This window comes from Nomascus leucogenys, chromosome 13 (assembly GCF_006542625.1).
Source record: "Nomascus leucogenys isolate Asia chromosome 13, Asia_NLE_v1, whole genome shotgun sequence".
NCBI classification, from domain to species: domain Eukaryota; kingdom Metazoa; phylum Chordata; class Mammalia; order Primates; family Hylobatidae; genus Nomascus; species Nomascus leucogenys.
The window spans coordinates 69510443-69535071 of record NC_044393.1 but is presented as its reverse complement, the minus strand read 5'-3'; the positions used below and the strand labels follow the sequence as shown (position 1 = coordinate 69535071).

The window sequence follows — 24629 nt, the reverse complement described above, 5'->3', positions numbered from 1 at the left end:
GTGCTTAAAAATTTATGTTAAAGTCCCTATTTCGTTTATGAGATAACATATAGGCAATAAATATAGTTACTCAAATGTAAAAAAATGATTAAAACTACTCTTTATTATTTATTTTTTAAAAACCAGCAATTTTAATCTTCATATTTTTGACTATGTTTTCAAGCCATCATCTTTACTTCCTTTAACAGGCAAAACAAAGTTACATAAATTTTGATTTATACCAAAATATTTTTATGGTAATGCGGAAAACCTCATAACTAATGTGTCATTTTAAATATATATCATATGCATATTCATTCACTGTGTCACTTAGTTATTCAAACAAATATTGATTGAGAGTCTACTATGTGGCTGATACTGTTCTAGCTGCTGGGAATTTAGTGGTAATCCAAACAGATTAGAAGTGTTTGTTTTCAAGGAGCTTATATTTTAGTGGGGGAAGACAGATAAACAAAATAACAAATCAGCTACATAGTATGTTAGACAGTGATAAATATCCTGAAGAAAAATTAAGCAAGTGATGATGCTCATGATGATTTAGTTAATTTTGTTAGAGTGGTCTCATCACTGGAATAATTACACTGAATAAAGAACTGAAGTTGGTAAGGACAGAAACATCCTTTAACTGTTGTCATACTTTGAATGTTGATACCTGTTAAAATAAGGTTGCACAGAATATAATTCCTTGATATTTTTCCCATTTCTTTCAAGGAAACTTCTGGAAGGTAGCTTTAATATAAAGAAGGTTAAGATAATAAAGAGGGGCTAAGAGTGATGAAATGCTTCATATAACAGTGAAATTTGTGGAACTGTCAGCATTTGTGAGCAGAATACACATGATGAATGGTGTTTATTAGGTTAAAAAACTAAGGAAGACTGGATCTCACAAATATTTCAGATTTTCTAAATATAAAAGAAAGGGATGTCATAATTCTATTTCTTTTGGCTTTTTAAGAAGCATTGCTAATTGAGTACCAAAGAATCTTTGTAACTGTATTTACTCTTTGTTGTTGGGTCCTTTTTAGGGGCTTGTTCATGGACACCTGTGGTTGTCAGACAGACAAAAAAAATGTCTGTTGAGTTCCAAGGTAACCCCGTGCTCTGAAGCACCATTGAGGGGGAAGAGGCAAGAAGGGCAGAGAGGAGAAATGCATGGGCAAGATAAATTATTAACCTGGGATGCATCACTCCTACATAATCATATAAAGCAGACCACTTAAGAGTGAACCTCATAAAATGGTGTGGGAGAAAAATAAAAATAAACATTATTTTTATTATAGCAAAATGTTTCCATATCCTGAAATATTCTAGTGTCTTCTTTCAAGTTGAAATCCAAGTACAATTACTCTTGAGGTAAATAATGCACTATACAAATGCTTCTGACTTTTGTCTGCCCTATCATCAAACCTACATTTTAATGGCTGTATCATCCTGACAGACTCCTGAGGCTAGACAGAAAAGATAAGCCTTGCACAGAATTCTTAGGATCAATACAAAAAAGTGTCAAGCCAAAAATAATGTGTGTTCAGTCTCAGAATACAAAGAAGTCTAGATGGAATTAGTATCATCAGGTGATCACTGCATTCATTTCCAGTTGAGCCTGAAAATAACTATGGGCTGGAATGAAAAGAGCTCAATGAAGAACGGCTGGAAACCAATGCACAAGCCAACTGAGCTACAATTGTACAGTGAAGGAGGATCCTACAAAATACTGGTATATGGCAGAGAAAACTGTGTCTATCAGGAACATTTTTCTGTCCTCAAAACCTTTAATGTTGTCTTGAACTAGACATCCTTCATAGTTTGGCTATTTATAAAGCATTAATGAGTCTACAAATGAAAACATCATGTCCTTTGAAACTGTATACGGTTTTGTTTTTGTTTCTGTTTATCTACATAAGTTATTGGCTTTGATGGCCAAGAGTTTAGAATAACTGAGTGACCTTTCTCTTATGGCAGATTATAAGTTAAATGTTCCCCCTTTTCAGCACTCATCTATTTATTTGCTATGTTTTGCTTACGTTGGGGGTAAACATGGATTGGTGATGACTTGGATGATTCTAAACTCAGAAAAGTCACTTATTCGACCAACATTTACTAAGTCCCTAGTTTTTAATTTTTTGCATGGGGTACTCAGAGACATATAAGGAATGTGTGCATTCAAGATATTTATCTTTACAAAATGATGGGATTTATGCTTTAAAAGTTGTGTACAAATGGGCCGGGCATGGTGGCTCATGCCTGTAATCCTAGCACTTTGAGAGGCTGAGGCAGGCAGATCACCCTGAGCTCAGGAGTTCTTGAACATGGTAAAACCCTGTCTCTACCCAAAAAAAAAAGAAAAAAAAACAGCCAAGCGTGGTGGCATGCACCTGTAGTCCCAGCTACTTCGGAGGCTGAGGTGGGATGATTGTTTGCGTCTGAGAGGCGGAGGTTGTAGTGAACCAAGATGGTGACACTGCACTCCAGCCTGGGCAACACAGTGAGACCCTGTCTCAGAAAAAAAAAAAAAAAAGTTATATATAAATGGCTTTGTTTTCACAAAGCAAAGTAACCAAGAGTAACCAAATAGTCTGTGAAGGTAGAAAAGACTACAAAAGACTACTCGTCTTCCCGAAACTCAATCTTTTTTCCGTAAGAACAGAGTTTTGGCTAGGCACAAGTTCTCCTTGTGTATGGCTGTTTCCAGCCTTCTCAGCAGCCAGGCATAGCCATGTTATTAAGTTCTGACAAGCTAAATGTAAATGGCAGTCATATGAGCTAGTTCTGGATTTTTTCCTTCAAAATAGTTGAGGGTTTTATTTTCAAACAAGGGTTCACTTAAGCTATATTTTGTCTGATATCTTCTGGGCAGGAAAATGAAAGTTCTAGAAAAAATTGTGTGTATTCTGTGTAAAAGATATTTAGATCCAGTAATAAAGTGGACATGGTTATAAAGGTATGATATTTCATGTGTATGCAATGTGCTGTATTATAGTGACATAATTACAGAAACTCAAGTTAACACTACAGAACATATTATTCAGGGATAGGAGCTTAAGACGCATGCTGAGAGCATATGTGTGTCACTGGTGGAGAGCAAGGAGAAGTCTTTGCTGATGGAGCTAGTGGTAACTCATATATTTAAATAATACCCACTTTGACAGTCTTTTGCTTCCTGTTTATATTTAATAAGAAAAGTTACAATGGATGTATAACTAATAAGTTATGTGTATAACTTCTTAGACATAACTTGCAGTCAGCCCTCTGTCCAGGTTCCACATCCATGGATTCAACCAACTATGGACAGAAAATATTTGGGGGAAAAAAAATGAAAATATCGCTATAGCAAAAATAAATACAAATAAGAAAACAATACAACATAACAACTATTTACATCATATTTACCTTGCATTAGGTATAATACGTAATCTAAAGATGATTTAAAGTATATGGGTGGATGGCGTAGTTGTATGCAGATACCACACCATATTATATCAGGGACCTGAGCACTTGCAGATTTTGTTATCTGCAGGGGTCCTAAAAGCAATCTCTCCTGGATAACAAGGTTCGACTTGGGATATACACAATCCTTGTACATTTGCCAGACGTAATTTAATTAGATTGATAACACAGATAGGTCTTGTCTCACTATTCCAGTCTTTCTCACATATAAACAAGCATGCCACTAAAATGATTATAAGGTGCACTGTGAAGTATATTTTGCCTTTTAAATAATTATACCTTATTTGACACTGCAAGAGACTGTTCCTGTAGTTAAGCTTTACACTGAATTTTTTTCTTCTGAGCTGAGATATAAAGGGATAACCCAGTTCACACACATGTGTGGGGAGGTGTATACAGACATATTTACATGTTACATGGACGTATACATTGAACGTGGGATCAAATGTTGCTTATTTTGGTATATTCAACAATCTTTTACTACAGTTAAGACCTCTTGCTCATTCTGTAATCATATGTCAACAAGTTGGTGACTTTTGACTAAACTTTAGAACATATTAGTATTAAAATTCCATACAGTGAGTGCACTATAAGGCTTCACATGCATTTAAAATTCTCTAATAGTTTAATTTCTATTTTCTAACTAAAAAGAAGAAAAACTTAATTTGAATATTATTCACATATATTGTTTCTTCTCTTAAGTAATTTGTTCAAATAAATTAACGACTATAAGGTGCCAAATGGAAAATAAGACAATCCAGAATAAATGCAGGTAGAAAGGCAACCTTTGCTGCCTAGATGCCATTGGCTGATACAGAAGTGGATAAGACAGACAGAAAATCTGGCCAATGAAAAAGAGCAAAAAGAAAGAGGAAAGGTAGCAACTCAAAGAATGCATTCTGTCTCCAAAGGGGATTATTGAATGAGGAGTGGTAGGATATCACTCAGAATTAATTTCAGAACAATTTATATCATCTAAACTTTTGGATTCACTTTTAAATAATCTTCTTCATGAGAAATTTGCTTTAAAATCATGTGGGTCATAGGTGAGAACTGCAAACTTAGGTGTAGCTAACTAGTGACAGGAAAGGTAATGTCATTTAAGATTATGAGAACGTTTGATCTTGACATTGGACTCTAGTAAACATCTCCACTGAAAAATATTGACTGCTGATTTTCGAACTCTGAACAGAAGAAAAGTAGAAACATTGTGAGTAACATAATACATATCGAAACCAAAATATACTCTCAAGAACCAAGAAAGGTGATCTGAAACATAATCAAAGAGTAATCCTTGGAATTGCTCCAAGGGATTTATTTTGAGCAAGTACCCCCAAAGTATTCACAATAGTATAGTATAATTCTATTGTGACTGTTACTTAGTGGAAGATATTTTTAAATTAATCCTTAGCTTTTGTTAGGGTAAGAAAATATACTCAAGAAAAGATACTTAAGTTGTTTATAAACATTTTGTTAATGTTGATCATTTAGCATTACAAAAAGGTAAGAAATTAACAAGAGTAATACAGCAGACATCCTGTTCTGCTCTAGTAAAATTTTATCAACATGTGCCAGTAAGATTTTTCAAAAATCACCATGATTACATTTATATTGGAATTCTAATAATGACAGAAACTATTAGTTCATTTATTACAAAAATGTATTAGAATTATTCTATAATGAATAGAATGTTTTTCTATGCTTGCACTCTTCTAGTAGCTTAGCATAATTTACCATATTCTTGTTCAGAACATAGAAATCTATGCTCTAAAATTTTCATCCTTGTGCTCTTGTCCTATTCAGTATCTGAATAATTAGGATCATGGCTTCATATTCAAACTTTAGACAATGAGAAGATTAAGTGGGGAGAGTTGAAGAGTATTGGATACCCTTACTAATAGATTCTAAAAACTTGTCCTCATGTCCTTGAATTTAAAAAGAAAGGAAAACAATACTTTCTCCTGGTTGGAATATGCTTCCAAATCAGCTATATGTTTTTCAAACTCCTCAAGAAAAAATAAAAATGTGTTCAGCATAACAAATGTGATTGGACTCTGGATAGAACTGTAAAGTAAATAAACCACACAAAACTACCAACTATGCTCTTATCTCTGTAAATACAAAAATGACGGATTTGACTTTTGAATTTTATCATTTTTTGAATAGTTTACTGTTAAACCTCATAAGAAATTACTTGTTTTCTCCTTTTCATTTCTTAAAATTGAGTGGGAAAAGTCATTTAAATAAAATGACTTTTACATTTTGTTTTTTACATATTGTTTTTACATACTTAAAAAGACTTTTTATCAGAAATATTCAATCAAACCAAACCTTATATATCATAGAACCCATTTGCTCAAAATTTTGGCATGCTTTGTTTCTTTATCATTTTAACGTCTAATTTTGGCTAACTTTTCGGAGACCCTACTTCTCTCTGAGGATAATCGAATCTTCCCCGGGTATAACTGAAATTACAAATGACAGTTCTATGTATTACTCTACCCCATTAATTTATTTTTATTTGTCCATGTAATGCCAAAAAGGCTTTCTTTTGTTCCTCATATTATATCAAATTAAAAATAAAATAAAGCATTTGGCAGAATGTAGCCAGAAATAAATTTACCATGTCTTATTTTTATTGTCTATCATATTATTATCAATAAAACTTGAAGTTGCTTCCCTTGGGCAAAAAATACTTACAGAATATAATTACCTTTTGGAAAATAAGAATTGTATTATGTGTAATATTTTGTTACCTATTTCTTTAGCAATGCATGCTGAGAATTTTTCAAAACTTTAAATCTGTTGTAAGAAATATCTTTATTTGTTTATTTAATTTTTTTTGAGACACAGTCTCACTCCATCATCCAGGCTGGAGTACAGTGGCGTGATCTCAGCTCACTGCAACCTCCACCTCCTGGGTTCAAGCAATTCTCCTGCCTCAGCCTCCCAAATAGCTGGGATTACAGCTATTTTGTATTTTTAGTAGAGATGGAGTTTTACTATATTGGCGAGGCTGGGCTTGAACTCCCACCTCAGCCTCCCAAAGTGCTGGGATTACAGGTGTGAGCCACCAACCCCAGCCTGTAAAAAATTTCTTTAAATCTTTGCTGGTTTTGAAAACTTTTTAAGAAACCATTTTGTAAATTTAAAATAATTTATTTAACTAATTCACTATTGTTAAAAAGTTATCAATGCTCTTGAGGTAAATACATCTAAAACAATTTTTAATAACACATAAATATGAACACTTAAATTCTACATTCCTGATTATGTATATAGGGTAGAATGCAGGCTCAGTTTGGGTTTTGGGAAACAACTTACACTTATCTTTTTTTTACGATATGGTCAATGATTTTTCTCTGAAGTAGTGAACATCTATATAACAACTGGATATTTTTCTCAGAAAAATATGTAATGTCATAACATTAGCAAATGTGTAGCAATAAAATGCTAAACTATATACAAAAAAGCAAAGCCACACACAAAAAGAAATTAGGTTTATTAAATGTTATCTATCTAATGATGAGTTAGGTTTAAAAAGCTATTATGTGACTCTTTCAATTGTTTTGTATTGTCTTTTATTTTTCTTACTTCCAGAGTTATACTACTTTGGAATTTGTGCTGTATCAGAAGCCACTACAGGTCCCCAGTTGTCAGGTTCCAATTCATCATCTACACACTCTCTGACCTAGGACCCTACTTGCTTCAGAACAAATACAGTGCTTTATAAATGGAAACAGGAAAGGCATAAATAAATGGACAAAGAAAATGACATTCTACAGCACATAGAGAGTCACATAAATGCAGTCCACCTTGGTTCTATTAATGATTATGTTAGTAAAGTAATTCTGGCAAGGTTTTTTAATATTCCTATATAAAATATGTATGGGTATCAGTGTTCTTTTCTTTGTGCAGTAGCTGTTTCTGAAAGTTATCTAATATTGAACTAGATTTATGATACTTGCTATAACTTTATTTCCTTATAAATTCATATTTTCACGTATTGGATATATTTATTGATTGCAATTTATTTGATACATCATATGAAAATATGTACGAGGCAGGATAGAGTAGGTTATACTGTAGTAACAAACAAACTCCAAGGCCTAGTGTCATATCATAGGAGTATCATAATAAGTATTAATAAAATATCTTTCATTGACATAGAGTAAATTCTATATCTACAAAACTCCAGGGCAGCTATTTTAAATAGTGTGTCTCAGTAATCCGAGGTGCCTTGACTTTGTGGCTCCACTATCTAGACAGGAATCTTTCAGTTGGCCACAGCAGGCAGAGAGAGGCTGAAAAACAGGGCAGAAGTATTTCCCTGCCCCTGCCCAGACATCAGACATATTTGCCCCAGTCACATTAGGCAGAACATTATGTAGCCTAACTCAAGATCTTTGTAAACTCTAGTTTCATTATACTCAACAAGGAAGAATAAGAATCAAATCTCTTAAAAAGAGTAATGGGCCACAGACATAAATAAGTTGAGGATGACACGTTTTAAGAATGACTTAAAGAAAGGCAAATTTGAAGTTTCTCTGTCAGTCACCCAGAGATGTTTGAGTATATTTTATTTTATTGAAATAAACTATATTTAATATGTTTTTCAAGTAAGTATAGTCCGCTAATAAAGAAGCTAGGGTTACAGAATTTAAACTGAAGGCCAGTTGTGACCTTAAACACGACACACTATCTAATTTATCTGTACCACGATTCCCTCAACCAAATACTGGCAAGAATTATTCATTAATCATTACTATTTCCCTGACATACGTTATTACATATGGATGAAAGACTTCTTCTATGCTGGTATGCCAATAACCAAAATATTATCATTGGGATTTTCAAACTCATCTTAACTATAATATCAAGTTTGGAAATTCCATGGTACATAGAAAATACACTGTTTTACTTTCCTGGGCTATGATGTATGTTAGAATCATTTTATTCCATTTGTAAGAAAGAGTTAACTTTGAAGAAAATGTACATTAAGCATTTCATTAAAAATTTTGCATGAGTAGAGATCTGTCTGCCTTTAAATAACTATTAAAATTTTCTGGCCACTTATTTCAGTTTTATTGTATTTTCAGTTACAAATGAGTTCTTCTCTGAAACATGCATATAAATTTCCAGCATAGATTAAAGTAGAAGACATGAGCCATTTGCCACTTAGAAGGTAATATTACAACTAAGATTTTATCACCCTCTCAGTCCTTAGAATAGTTCCAGTATATGAGATTCTATATTTTTTCAAAAGGTAAGAGTCTTAACAAGAAGGTAAATTATTCTTGCCAGATTTTTGAGATGTTGGCATTTTTGAATTATTGCTTAATGAATTTTAAAGTTATGTTGAAAGCAGAAATCATCCCTAAAGATTTATATGACAAGGCAATCCAGTAAAGAGTCACATTTTTGTGAACCTGCTTTACATGTAGTTTTGTTGTAGTAATAATACCGATTATCTCAAATATCTTATGCACTTAACAGAAGGCTTTTCACTGTATTTAGTTACTAATTCACTTAAAATCCCATGCAGTAGGTGTCACTGGGGAAAATACAGCGGCCACTCAAGAAATTCTGCAGCTTATTCCTAACTCCCACCAAATATTTCATGGAAAAAAACTTCCACCTTAGTTTGGGTGAGTTTAATCATGGAAAATCTATAAACTTTGTGATTCTTGGTGTAAAATTTACATTTCAAATGTTCCTATCAAAATCTGCACTTCCTAAAAGAAAGCAATATCATACTTGGTTTTTCATCATTCTGCCGCTAGTATAAGTCATCTTTTCAGTCCTCAAAATATTAATCATGGCATGCGACAATCAGAAGATGAATTTTAAAACACTGCATATATAATTACTTTTAAAATATAAATTTTAATATTTAAAATTACACACACACACAAATACACACATATATACATACAGAAAAGATAGAAACATTTGTTTGCCTTAAATGTTATAGGCTTAAGTGTTTCCTGTGTTCATTCATTCATTATTCATATACTACCTCCTATGCATCATTCTCTCTCCTCTAACAGTATACAGTCTAACTGGACAAGAACAATCAAATAAAAAGTTATGAACCAATAATTTAATAGCTTTAGTGGGGGGTCACATTACATATGTGACATGAGCATACAAAAAGGGACATATAAGCTGGCTGATGCGTCATAGAAGGCATTGCTGAGGACAGTGTAACTTCTGAGATTAAGCTGAAGGGATACACAGAGGCTTTCCGGGTGGACAGATTGGGGAAGAGCATTCCAGGAAGGGAGAGCATGTGTCAACCTGTGGAAATGTGAAGAACGCAGCAAGTTCCTGGAATATTTGCCATTTAAAATGATAATATAAAATAATACACTGACTCCCATTCTTACAAATAAAAATAAGCTGGGAGTTCAAGAATCTAAATGTCAGGCTTGAATATGAATGTATGTCTGTCTGACTCCTTAAACTGTTACCTTAACACTATATACTCTTTTTTTTTTCCTTGGGGTGAGGGAAATAAGAAAGGACAATTATTTACAAAATCAGTAAACTTAAAAATTCTGTCCTATCTAGGAAAGCATCTAACAACATACTACTCAATGATTAAATAGAATATTTTAGAAATCTGTTCAAGAGGTGAGGGAATCAAACTTTTAACAATCTCACCACAAACTCTTTCTGGCTGTCGAAACTTGAGCCCACTACATTTCTAGTAGTTTGCCTTCTCTGTATATATTTTTCACACAGTAAATGAAGGAACAAACTGTAATATTCTAAGATAAATACTTCAGCTCTATATCATAACTTGCATTTAAAAATAAATCTATATCCTATATTTCTCTGATCCTTCTAAAAAATCCTCAGAAGGAGTTAAGTCAGCATTATTACTTTCAGCTTTAGAAGGACAAAATTAACTTTTATACAAGATATGTGATCTATCTAAAATCACACAGCTGATACATAGCTGAGTCAGAATTTGAACCCAATTTTTCAGATTTCAATTTCAGCACTTTCTTAACACTGTATCTGATGCTAAACAAAACATCAAATTGCAATTTGAAAACATTCTAACCTCAACTTCAGGTGAAACATTAAGGGAAATTGTGTGAACTGAAGATATACATCTCTCTAGGTTAGAGAAAAAACCTGGGCTATAGATTCTTCCAATACAATATCAGAACAGCTGAGCAAATATAAAATATTTAGTGAGTTGTGTGAATGCTTTAAAGAACACAATTAACATACAGAAATTTGAAAAACTCAGGATAGGTGATTTTTTAATGCTGTCATTTTAGCATTCAGTTGAGATAAAATGGATTGAGCTTAAAGTTTTTCATGATTCTTGAAAGGTAGAATTAGCTATTGAATTGAATCAAATGGATCAATGAGCTTTGGCTAAAACTAAATATCATCATTCAGTTCAATATTTCAAAGAGGGTAAGTTTAGGACTAGGGATACTAATAGAATGCAAATGTATTTTTATATTTTATAATGATATATAAATACATATCATATATATTTACTTTCACTTTATAGATTATTTAATCTTTCTATTTTGTGCCTATGTATTTATATTTTATTTTATATAAAAATATAAGTAAAAATATTTTAAAAACTGTAACAATAGGCAGATAGCAAGTACCAGTAAGTGAACATATTTGACGTTTTTAAATAATTTATTCATCTAAGAAGTCAAAGAAAATCCGAAATTAGTTCTTTAAAAGTTGGCAGAAGATGCTTGCAAGGACTGACAATTGTTCTTAGCTCACAGTATAACCCTGCCTTTCCTCCATCCAACAGAGCCCTTCTTATGACAACCAGAATTCATCTAAAATTCAAGGGAATTTCAAAAAAAAAAGAGATAAAATACAGATAAAAAGTCACTGGGAATTATTTTTGATACTGTTCTTTAATAGTTTCTTGACTAGGAGATAAGCAAAGGATATTGAACATGAATTTACTTATCCTAGAACTTTATCAAGGGTGTGACTCTGTCTATGCTTGGTTAGCACTGAATGACAGCAAATTCTGTTTTAAGCCCAATATACAACTCAGATATCAATAAGAAATGTTTGCTATGGCAACTAATTTTCCTTATAGGATTATTTTCCCACTAAAGCCCTACATATCTTATTTTGATTAAATGAATATGACTTGTTTCCTTTTGTAGGTCATGCGGGTCTTAACTGGGGGCAGAAAGTAGTTATTTTATAACATTGAGGAATAATATCATAATCATTACAACACCCACGCAAATAGATTTAATTCATTTATAAACTTGAGCTTCATCAGGAAAACACCATGTTAACTGGCTTTTCAAATGCCAGAGAATGGTTCATTAGCTTTCACTATAATATTATGATTACAATTCGTGTAATAGAATGAAGAACCATATCTTTTTATCTATATAAAAATAATGCCTTCTCTGATGAATTTAGGATTTCTGACAGTTCACTTATCAAGCCTTGATATAAATTCATGCAGCATATTGAAAAGGCATACTTCCACTGTTATGGTACATTTAAACTGACAAGAAATAGAACTGAACAATGATTCTTTGATCTGAAAAGATTCTGTATGGTATGTAATAAGCATTATGCCACCTGGTATTTACATAGAGGAGACTGAAAGGAGTCTAAATTTCCAAGTGTATCTTGATTAGAAGTGGCATGGATAGAAGTCCTTGGTGAATAACTTTTTAATACGCTGATATTTTTAATAGTATTTTGTGGGGGGAAAAGGTAGCTATTTCACTTATTCCTGCAAAAATGTTTGTTCTGCTAGAAACAAGCAATATCTACACAAATCATAAATTCCATAGTCTAAGATACTAAAGGGATTTTAATTTACTGGTCGTGGATTATTTATCAAATGACAACAACAAAATAAATCAATAAATAGCAAAAACAAAACCATGTATTGTGTACCTAATATGTTCCTGGCATTATTCCAAGAGCTGGGCATGAGGCAAGAGACATCTCTCTTAAAGAAGCCCAAGTTGTCATGGAGAGAAGACTGTAAAGCAGAGATTTGACTAGCTCCTTTTCCAGGAAGAGCCAGCGACAGTGTAAACACTGAAAAGAGCTAGTGGTTTGGCCTAAATACACGACAATTGGCAAAGCTCATCAGAAAAAAATATCAGATATACACCTTAAAAGATTACTAAAATCTAGTAGCATGGGTGAAGGGAAAGATACACACTCAGGCAGAAGAAACCCAATGATCCAGAAATGCCAAAGGGCAAAGTGTGTTTGTGACAAGAAAAGTGCTTTAGTAATTTAGAATACGCCCTACAGGCTATGAGGCTGGAAGGAAAGACAAAGCCACATGAAGAAGGACTTGAGTTGCCCATTAAACAATCTAAATTTTATCTGAAAATCAATGGGAAATCGTTAAAGCAAGTCTCTTAATTAAGATCAAAGTATATATTAAGAAGCTTACCTGGTTGGCAACTTCAAAGATGAAACCCATGTACAGCAAGGCTGAGAGAGATACCTCTATGGAGGTACTTGAAGTAATTCAACTAAGAAATATCTTAAAATTATCATAGAAAACGTAATTAACCCTAGTTCAAATCCACTTTTGCGAGGGTCGGGGGAGTGGGAGGCACCAAACTGGATTGTATAAAAAGAGTAAGCCGACTAAGAATTGTAAAATGTTTCTTTAAAATACAAAATATTTAACTGAGTGGTTTCAAATCCGTAACTTTCGGACTTGAATATCTACTATGAGGTAAAAATTGTCATAAGCACTAGAATTTTTTTAAGAGTTAAAAATAGTATGAAAATCATGTGAATAAGTACGAAAAATTACATTTAATCAAAATATAAGAATGTAACTCCAAGTTAAAAATAGATAGGTTTCTTTTCAACACAGACAAAATAAGATAAAAACCTACTGGAAAAGGGAATTGTAGGCCACCTTTTGAATTACTTTCAATCTGCACTTTCAAAAAATAAGGTAATTATGAAAGCAACTTTTTAAAACATAAGCTAGCAGTAGGATCAACTATTTTAATTGCTTATATTTCTGGGTTTATTAAATAGCCCCAAAATGCGATAGAATATATAATTACTATCTATATTTGATTTTCATGTAATTTCAAATCTTTTTAAAAAATTCATAATGGAAACAGATAAACTTCAAAGCTGTGTAATTTGAATGGTACTGCCTTAATTCTTCAATAGTGAGTAGGAAAAATCTGTCAGCAAATTTTCTCAAATTTAATACTCTCCTCCATACACAAAATAAATTTTTAAAGTAAAAGCCAAACAAGTTTCATTAACATATGAACATTTTAATTTTGTCTATGTCTACTGGCAGTTCTATCCATGGGTCTATACATTCAAATTATAAAGGTATTAGATATCTAAGGATTTAAGTGTTGATACTGACGATCGCTTTCTTCCCAGTGTGGAAATAGCTCTTGGATGTGTCCTAAAAGTATGGAAGGTTCCTCCTTACAACAGCACAGATATTCCAGAAGAACAATTAAGTTCATTATTATTCTCATAAATGAGGAGCAATTTAAATCTAAGTCATTTCTAAGGAGTAGGTAAAGAGCTTTTCAGATTTGCATACGAATCACTTCTTATAACATAGTTTCCTGCTTTCCAATGTGATATGATGAATGTACACTGGCTATGCTGGATTGCATTGTGCCAGTTTATACCAGTAAGAAATAGGAGCAGGGCCTAGGGGCAGGCTCTGTTCTCTAGCTACCAAAGAGAGAAGACTATTGTATTCTACTACCTTATTTATGGAAGAAAAATGAAGTAAATCAATACTATATTCAAAAATCTAGCTTTAGATCAGAGGAAAGCAACAACAAGATGAGGAAATGTCAGGATATAAATAATCCCTATAAAAATTAAATAAGTTATATCCTGAATTTAATAATGAATTACACTAGGAAGTCTTGGAGCATTGGCAATGAATAGGAATATTCTGAGAGGACTCAGGCACAAGTCACTGAAAGGTATCATTTTCCAGAGAATATTCTCGTGAAGTTAAAGGATCCCTGAGGGGAAATGAAGCTAAGGGCACAAATCCGAAGTAAAACTTTATAAAGGAAATTCAATTCACAGACTACCTTCAGTCCAAAAAGTCCAGATTCATAAAGACTTGTAGTTGAAAGGCTGGTGGCAGCTATTCCGTTTTGGGGACTTAGCAGAGAGCTTTGATCCTGGAGTATTTGACAGTACTAAATTTAGCAGTCCTGTTCCTCTTTGGAAAAAGAAACCTATCAGGTAAGAAAGAAGTTCATCGTTAAACAGAAAGACGAATTTCTATTCACAGTTTTGATTATTTGTGCGAAAGTTCTAGAGTTATCATTTCAGATAAAGGAAAAGAAAGGAGATTTGTTACATGAAGGGTCTACAATTTAATAAAACAGGTAGTTCTTTGTAAAAAACTGAAAATCATTACAATACAATACGAAGTTTGTTTTTCTAGGTCTGAAAACTACGAGAATGTTTTTATCTTTAAAATCAAAAACAAAACAAAACTTTAGTTTTTAAATGTATTGAAGTAAATTATTTGCAAAGAGTAAATAAAATGAATTCAGATTTTAAAAAGCAAACTTTGCTCATTGCCCAGTGAACAGCTGTAATATTAAATTTTGAAACCAACTGTTTATGAGAGAATTCTGCATTTTTTCCATTTGCAGATCAATTTGATTTATACCACTTCCAGATCTATAAGAGAAGTGGAGCAGTGTCAAGGAATGGAGTTTAAAGAGAAATGAGAGTGAATGCCTTGCACACTGGAGAATCTCTAGCAAAACAGTACTTGAAGAAAGACAGTAAATTACACTTATAAGAGTATCATCAAATTATCCTAAATCTCAAGAAAATTTCTGTCACAGATCTTACACCTTATATCTAAAACAATGCCAGAGATTCAGCAATCCCACTACTGGGTAGATATCCGAAAGGAATAAAATCAGTATGTCTAAGAGATACCTGCACTCCTACGTTTGCTGCAGCATTATTGAAAATGGCAAGGATACGGAATCAACCTAAGTGTCCTCATCACATGAAGAGCTAAAGAAAAGGTGGTATATACAGTTATATGTTGTTTAACACCAGGGATATGTTCTGAGAAATGTATTGTTATATAATTTTGTCATTGTGTGAACATTCCTGGAGTGTACTGTACATACACAAACGTAGAGGTTATAGCCTACTAGATACCTACGCTGTATGGTATAGCCTATTGCTCCTAGGCTACAAACCTATATGGCATGTTACTCTACTGAATACTGTAGGAGTTGTAGTAGAATAGTAAGTATTTATGTCTCTAAATATTAAAAAATGCAGTAAAAATAAAGTATCAAAGACAAAGTATACCTGTATAAAATATCTACCACGAATGGAACCAGCAGAACCGGAAGTTGCTCTGGGTAAATCAGTGAGTGAACGTTGAGTGAATGTGAAGAAAGGGTCTTATGGATTCTTAAAATCAACTTGTTGAGAAAAATCCACAGAAGCCTCCCTCCCACTCAACTCCATAGCCTCAATCAGGAAACGTATCAATCAAATTTCTTCACTAGGGTTCTCTGCCTAGGCACTGGTTTAGATAGTCTAAGAATTCTCCCAGTCCAAGAAATACATTAACTGTGTTTTATCTTTTCTTTATTTATAGTCCTTGCCACCTTCGGAAAATGTCAGCAGATTAGCAGCTGCAAAGTATGTAAGCATGATTAAAAATAGGTCAGCGCCCCTGTGGTAGATCAGAATCTACTCAGAAATTATTTCATTTTCCTCTCTGTGGGGCCTGTCTGTGGGACATGTATATAGCAAGGCTCTGCTGAACTCAGGGATGGTCACATGACTTGCTTTGGCCAATGAAAGGTGGGCAGAGGCACATTCTGTCTACCAGATAGAAGATTAAAGAGGAAGTGTACAGTGTGGCATGTTCTCTCTTCCATCAATTATGATAGAGACATGTCCCAAGACAAGGACTGCTTCAGTGGCCTGAGGTCCAAAATGAAGGCAGTAGGAAGCAGAGCTGCAACTAGGGAGAAATAAACCTCTGTTTACAGACTGGTTGTTCCCACAGCATAAGCTAATCTATCTGGAGTAATAAAATCACTCACCTTCAGCACTGTCAACACTTACCAGCTCTGTTATTTTTTTCCTTGTAAAGAAGCAAAAGAAAATTGATTCTAAATAAGAGGTATTTGTTACCTTTCCCTGTTTGGGGCTGTGGTATAATCTTTGTTTCAAACTATGAATAGTGCAGATGATGAGCACATATTCTCTAATGCCAAGATTTAAATCCAACTCTGTCCCTTTTCTGCTGTTATCTTGGACAAGGAACTGATTTTTCTGTGCTTTGCAGCTTCTTTTGTAAAATGGGAATAATAATAATTAATCCTTTACAGGATGTTTTGAGTGTTTACTCTCTCATGTAAAATAGAGAGTATCTGGCAATGGCAATAATATGGATGTCATTATTTACCATTAATATCACTATTATTATTTGCTATGAATGTTATTTGCCAAGGTGTCCATGGCTTCTATAGGTAACACATGTACTTTTGTGTCTGTCTGAATTCAATTCTAATCCATTAGAAAATTCTGTTGACTCTACATTCAAAATGCATCCTGATTGCAAATAAGTCAGATGACATCACTTATGCCCAAAACTTTGCAGTAGCTTCCCATTTATCTCAGCGTAAGAACATCAGCCAATTGTGCCCTCCAGGATCTGCATCTGGCCATGCCTCCCCTGCCTCTTTCTGATCTCCTCTCTTGCTATTCCTTCTCTGCTTACTTTATACTCCAGGGAGCTGTTCTCCTCGCTCAGTTTGTCCTTAAACACTCCAGGAAATGCATTTACTTTAGGGCCATTGCTCTAGCTCAGTTCTCTGCCTGGAATGATCTTCTTTCAGGAATCCCCACTGCCAAGTTCCTCACCTTCTTCACATCTTTATCCACACATCATATTCATAGGAAGGCAAACAGAGACCATCCTTTTGTGTTGTTTTATTTTAATTGCAAGTCTCTTCCCCATCCACCATACATACTCTGGCCCCTATGACTCACATCTACATTTGCTTTTTCATTTTTGTCACAGCACTTACCTTTTAACATAGTATGTAATGTGATATATGTATGATATATGTTCATGATTATCTTTTATCTGCCACAAAAATGCAAGCTTTATGAGGAAAGTGTTCTTCTTTTGTTCATTGATTCCAAGTAACTAGGTACTGCCTGGTACGTAACAGGTGGTAAATAAATATTGTTGTCTGAGTGAATGAACAAACTGAGCGTACTGTGAAAGTTTCTTTTTAATAAACAAAACTGGTTAGCAGTTAACAATGCCATTATGGAAAGTAAACGTCTAAGAAATAGTGTCTATTAAAAGAAATAAAGTGTCAAAAGGTAAATAAAGCCCAAATGATGAAGTATACAGATAAAATGAGGGATTTCATATTCATGTGGACTCTACATCTGGATTGAGGAAGGTCAGCTATTTCAAGCTAATAAGGAAATCATGCCCTCAGAAGCCCTGAGACTGCATCTTTGTTTAGATCTGTACTTTAATATTTAATTTCATATATTTCCTGAAGGAAACTGATTAATAATTGCAACCAGTGAAGCATATACTTTAAAAGATTGACCCCCGCAAGCTGTTGTTTTTTGAAGATTAAAATAGAATCTTTTTTCTTATAAAACCAGTCGCTGATGGGATATCTTTTTAACTTAGAGTTGAAAATAAACTGAAGCAAAATATAAAAGGTACCTAATTAACCACACGCTTTGCAGATTTCTTTTTTTAGGACAACAAAGCTGATTGTTGCACATTTTGACACTTGAGATGATCCTAAAAAATATTAATCTGAAACTTTTATGCTTGTCAAAACTTTCTATTTAAAAAAAAAATTATCTCAACCCACCAAAATTGTTAACTCTCAAACTCTAACTCGTGTACATTTATCAAAGAAGGATCAAAGATAACAAAACTAACATCAAATACCATCTACAACAACCATTAACAAACTCAGGTGTGAACAAACAGTAGCTCCAGCTTAGTTTGGCAAATAAGCAGCTGCAGGTTATCCACAGAAAACCTAATCTTGAAGGACAATGAATAACTGAAATCCGATTAAGTAAAAATATTTGAAGTAAAACACAGTGGCTTAACTTCTCCTCAATGCCATATTTAATTTAATTCTGTCCTTTATCCTACATGAAAGCCTTCTATGTCTTTATTGCAGTCTTCTTCACATTTCAACCTTTTAATTCTTTATGGATGACAATAATTATTTCCAAGAGATTTGGCTTATAGTCAAATTTCCTATAAACATCTTCATATTATCAACCAAACTGAAAATGATAAAGGAGAATTAGTAAAAAGGAATACTCCTGCAAATTTAAATGAAATGTATGGAGAGGTTATGCACTTAGTATAGGCTAAATTTGCAAATTGTGTTCTAAATAAAAATGCTGTCAAATATTTTTTAACTTCCAATCAGATTTCCGTTGGTAGAGAAAAGTCACTTTTGGAATGAAAAAGATGATTGGTCATTCCCATGTTTACTAGGAATCACTTTAATCGATTTTTAAAATTTATACAAAGGATACATGGATTCGTTTTTTATTTTTATTTTTTTTTTCAGTGTAGTAGTTGGGCTTCCATACAAAAAAATACTTAAACTGTCAAGAAATACCTTAAAACCCAAGAAACTTACATTAAAAATAAAAACTCTCCATCTTATCCTCAACTAGCAATTAGCAGTTTCACCACTAAGAAGAAAAATTATCGCTGGATCCCCCAGAAGAATCTGAAGAGTAATATAAATAAAATTATTAATGGCTAAGAAATCCTCAATCTTTACATCATAGAAATTTCTTTCATTGAAGCCAGGGAGAAGTAAAAGCTGATGCTGAAATGCTTCGGATCAAATGAACCTTGACACAGTACTATAATCTGAGACCAATCACAGAGAAAAGATGAGCAGTGTGTCCAGGCATTTAGATGTGACACTCCTGGTTATGGCTTGCCGGGCTGAATTAGTATCAAATAAAACAACTATCCCAGGCATTTTACACTCTGGCAACAAAGATCCCAAAGGAACTTAAACCTGTAAAGCAGATATTTGTCAGGAAGAATGCAGTCCTTCCCTAGTCACCTTGACAGGACAATGAAACCGAAATATTTAGCTATTATCAGCTGTGTCCTCATTGCTACTTGTTCCTTTTGAAAATGATTATAAAAGTAATTGGTCACTAGTTTCTGAAACTAATTGACACTACAAGCTGAATCTCCTGGCTTTCTTCTGAGAAGGAAACCCATAGCTATTTAGTAATGAGAATAACATTTCTAAAATTTTGCAATAAATCCCTCCTCCATTAAAAAAAAAAAAGAAAAAGAAAAGATGTTAACCATAGAAGTTCTTATTTGGAAGAGGGCCTGTTTAAATTATCTTTTTTTTTTTTTTAACTATGGATTTTCTGAAATTTCCCATAGAGGCACTCCCTCCTCAACACCTACTTTACGAGCCTTATTAAAACTTCAGGTTCTAGTGATGAGATATTGTAATAATACAAATATAATAAGGGAAAAGGAATACTGTTCTCAAAATTATCTCCTGGTTCTAAACCATAGAGGCAGCTAGTCAGACCCTTTTTGTCTTTTTTTAAAGGAAACAGAAGAGTCATCATTACTCTTTCTCAGAACACAACAGGAAAACAACCACATACATAGATCATTTTGCTTTGCTTCATAACTGCTCCTCTTAAAACCACAGAAAATAATTAGGCAGACCTGGGTTCAAATCCTAAAGTCTTCTATTTGTCTTTTGACCTTAAAGAAGTCCCTTTACTCCCATGGATTCCAGGTTTCTTGTCTGTAGCAGGTGTATGACAACCACCTTATGTAAATCTGGGAAGGATAACGTATTATAAAGACATAGCACTGGGCTTGGCACATAATATGCACGCAATAGCAGCAAACCTACACTCCCTTAGATACTGTAACTACGCCTGTGGTTACATACCAAATTTTTAAGTTTTAAAGTGCTCTCATGTATATTATCTAATTTGATTCTAGGAAGGAAAGAAGGGAGAAAGGAAGAGAGGAAGGAAGGAATGGATAGATAAGGTCAACAACTATTATCCCACTTAACAATTTAACAGATGAGGAAAAGTGACACAAAAGTTGGTATTACACCCAAGGTCACATAGTAATGACAGAGATTCGGATTTTAGAAATAATTTGGTCCAATCTGTTCTTTTAACAAATGAATAGACAATGTTCAGGTAGCTGTGAGAAAGTTAGAACCAAACTGGTGTGCTGCTTTTTAGGACAGTTGTTTTCTGACCACTGAGCTTTGTTCTGTCACATGTTGGGTTCCAGCAGGAAGGGAGGGGAGCAGCACCATATAGAGAATCTATTCCACTGAGAGCTTGGGAGAAAAAAGTTTCTTTCTTCTCTTTTCTTTTTTCTTTCTTTTCTTTTCTTTCCTCCCTCTCTCCCTTCCTTCCTTCCTTCCTCCCTCCCTCCCTTTTTTTTTTTTTAGTGGAGTCTTGCTCTGTCACCCAAGCTGGAGTGCAGTGGCACAATCTCAGCTCACTGCAACCTCCGCCTCCCAGGTTCAAGCAATTCTCCCACCTCAGCCTCCCAAGTAGCAGCTGAGATTACAGGCATGTGCCACCATGTCCAGCTATTTTTTGTATTTTTAATAGAGACAGGGTTTCACCATATTGGCCAAGCGGGTCTCAAACTCCTAACCTCAAGTGATGTATCTGCCTTGGCCTCCCAAAGTGCTGGTATTACAGGCGTGAGCCACTGTGCCCGGCCAAAATTTCTTTAACTCTTAGCTTAATGTTTCCTATACACATTACCCTGCATGTATTTAGTTATCATAACTCAATGACTCTCTTCTATCAAGATAAAGCTTACTTTTCATGGGACTCTGTGATTCACCACAATGCTGTTTACTAACTGGAATCATCTCTACTATAATTAACAATTGTCTAAAATTGCTGATGAAGGGCATAGTTATCCACCCCCTCAAATTTTTTCTCAATCTGAACATTTTAACTAAAGTTTGTAATAATATTTTTAAATTTCCATTAAATATCTCATTCTTATGTAAATTGTACAAAGTTTCAACATTTTTCAGTTATATTTATGTTGTTTTAATTACTTACCTGAACATCCATTTCACTTACTTATAGAACTTTACATTAACACTATCCATAGAGCTTCTATTTAGAACATGTGTATTTTGCTCGAAAATCTCATTTATCTTTTCCTGTAGGTACATCTTTCAATTTCCTTCTTTCCTATAACCTTAACCATGCACGTCAAAAAGTATTTAGTAATTGTACAATTGACATCTCAATATTTTCTCATTTCTGCATTCATTCCCCAGAGGTCCAGCACCTCTGCCCTTACCTTAATCAGGAGCACGCAGGCTTGTTCAGGACACTGACTAAACCATTGGCTGCAATAAATGTAAACACATTTCTGCCTCTTCTGTCTTCCCTGAATAGGGACTGAAAAGAGAAAACGGAGCTCTTGCTGATACGCTGACCTATGTACACATGGCCTTACAGCCTTCTTAGTTCCTCAGGTCCTGACCCAGTAAAAAACCTGCTAGATTGTTACTTTCTGACATGATCCTTGGTCTTAACTTTCTGCCTAACTTTGCATTCTTGCTGTCCATACCTACAAATGACACTTCGGCTCAGGAGACATCTCAAAAGCAGGCTTCATCAATTAGTATCCCTGAATTAGCTCGCCCGTCCCTCCCTCTCTCCCTCCCTCCCTCCCTTCCTTCCTTCTTTCCTTCCTTCCTTCCTTCTTTCTTTCCTTCCTTCCTCTCTTTCTTCCCTCCCACCCTCCATTTTCCTTTCCTTACTTTCATCTCAAAGCAAAATACGAAGAAATAAATAACAACTATGAGCTTTACCTTAGCTTTCTCACACACTCACCATCTTGTTTTTAATGTCTTTAAATGCATTTTTATACCTGTCTACAATATCAATTTTGCATTTTAACATTTTTCTTTTTACAATGGATAACTTTTCTATTTTGTTTCTTATAATCTTTTTGCTCTTTACAAAATCATTTGCTGGGCCAAACTTTAGTTAGGCTTCTGAATTTTCTCCTAGGCCCATCTGTGCACTTCCTTTTCAAATACAGTTTTAGCAAATAACCCTGCTAAGTCTGACTGGCAAGAACCCCCCATCCTCAATATCTGATCATCTTTGATGTCTGATTAGGTTCCTCACCCTCTACCACCCCCCAGGTGATGTTTAATCATGCTGGCCTGTCTTCAGCAAAATACTGTGGGGTCAGTTTAGCCAGAATCCTCCTTACCCTTGATGTTTCCTCTTAGATAACGTCTGTCCAATGACCTCTACCCCACTCTTTTCCTGTAAATTCCCAGTTGCCCATGCTGTATTGGGAGCTGAGTCCAATTTCTCTCCCCCATTGCAAAACCTCGCATTCCCTATACCTATTGCATTAATCCTAAATAAAGTATTCCCTATTGCGTTTTACTAAGTACCACTGGATATTTTATCTTCAATAATCCTCCTGTCATTGTCCCAGCTTATTATGTCCATAAATTATGCCTACTAGTCTGTGAATGGTTTTGCTCTGAAAGTTGACATAGTACCCTTCCCACTGTTTTTCTCTGGAGTTAATAGTACCAAAAATACTTCCATTTACTAAACCAGCCTTCTTTCTGGAGAGCACTTAGGATAGTATGGTTGATGACACAGAGGGCAATGGTGGGGTTCCCCCCAGGGAACTTGGCCCTAAAACAAAGTACAAAGTTGATGTCAGTGTTAAATTCATAAACCAGATACACTACGATGGGATTAGAAATTGTGAAAGTAAGTCAACTCAAAGTGGTAGAAATATAGAACCTAAGAACAATACATTCAACAAATATTTACTGAGTATCTCTTATGTACCAGGCACTGTTTTAGGTGCTTGGGATGCATCAGTAAACAAAACAGACAAAGGTGGAGGATTAAACAGAGTGGCAAACCAGACACTTAAAGGATGAGATTAAGCCAAGTGAATATCTGGGCAAAAGTGTTCTAGGCAAAGGCATCTGAGTGCAGAGGCCTCTCCTGTGTTCCAGGAATAAGAAAAGCAGTAAGAATGCCAGTGAGAATGGCAGAGTAAGCAAGAGAAACAGCTGGAGGAGATCTATCAGAGGAACAGAAAGATAAGGTGATGTCAGATAAGAGTGTAAGTGTAGGAGAAGATCAGGGAGGGCTATGTTGACTACTGCAAAGAGTTTGACTTTTATTCTGTGTAAAACTGGAAGCTATCACAAGGTCCTTAGTAGACAGGTAACATACATGATCAAAATTAGGTATGACAGAATCACTTTGGCAGTTCAAGTGGAGCAAGGGTTAAGCAGAGACACAAGTTAGGCAACTAGTGTAATAGCAGGTGAGAGATCAAAATAGCTGACCAGTGTGGAAGCAAGGAGAAGTGGTTGCTCTCTGGATACACCATTTGAAACATAATGCCATAGATTACATAAGGTGTCAGAGAAAGAGCTTGGAATCAAGGATAACTGCAAGGTGTTTCTCCTGGAAATTGGAAGGATGGGGTTTCTATTCCCTAATATTGCTAAAATGTGGTTAGAGGAGATTTTATGAGGAATATCAGAAATTTAGTTTTGGGCATATGTGGTTTGAGAGATTCTTAGACATCCAAGGATGTGTGTGTGTGTATACATATATATATATATACACATATATATATATACACACATATATATATACACATATATATGTATGTATGTATGTATGTATGTATGTATGTATGTATGTATTTACCGAGAAGGGGTCTTGCTCTGTTACCCAGGCTCAAGGCCCAAAGTGCAGTGACACAATTAAAGATCATTACAACCTCTATGTCCCAGTCTCAAGTCATCCTCTTTCCTCAGCCACCCGAGTAGCTATGACTACAGGCATGCACTACCATACCTGGCTAACATATCTTTGTAGAGACAAGGTCTCACAGTGTTTCCCAGGCTGGTCTTAAACTCCTGAGCTCAAGTGATCCTCCCACATCGACCTCCCAAAGTGTTGAAATTACAGATGTGAGCCACGACACCCAGCCTGACATCCAAGGGTTTATACAAGGGTCACTCTAAAAGACATTATCACTCTCTTCTCTCCTTCTCCTTTCTCCA

General features: G+C 34.5%; 1 protein-coding gene across 1 annotated transcript in view; it reads right to left on the bottom strand.

Annotated features, from left to right (window-relative positions):
- The window catches only part of KCND2 (potassium voltage-gated channel subfamily D member 2), a 482600-nt gene that overhangs the window by 369558 nt on the left and 88413 nt on the right, over positions 1 to 24629 (bottom strand). The gene's annotated exons all lie outside the window — the stretch shown is intronic.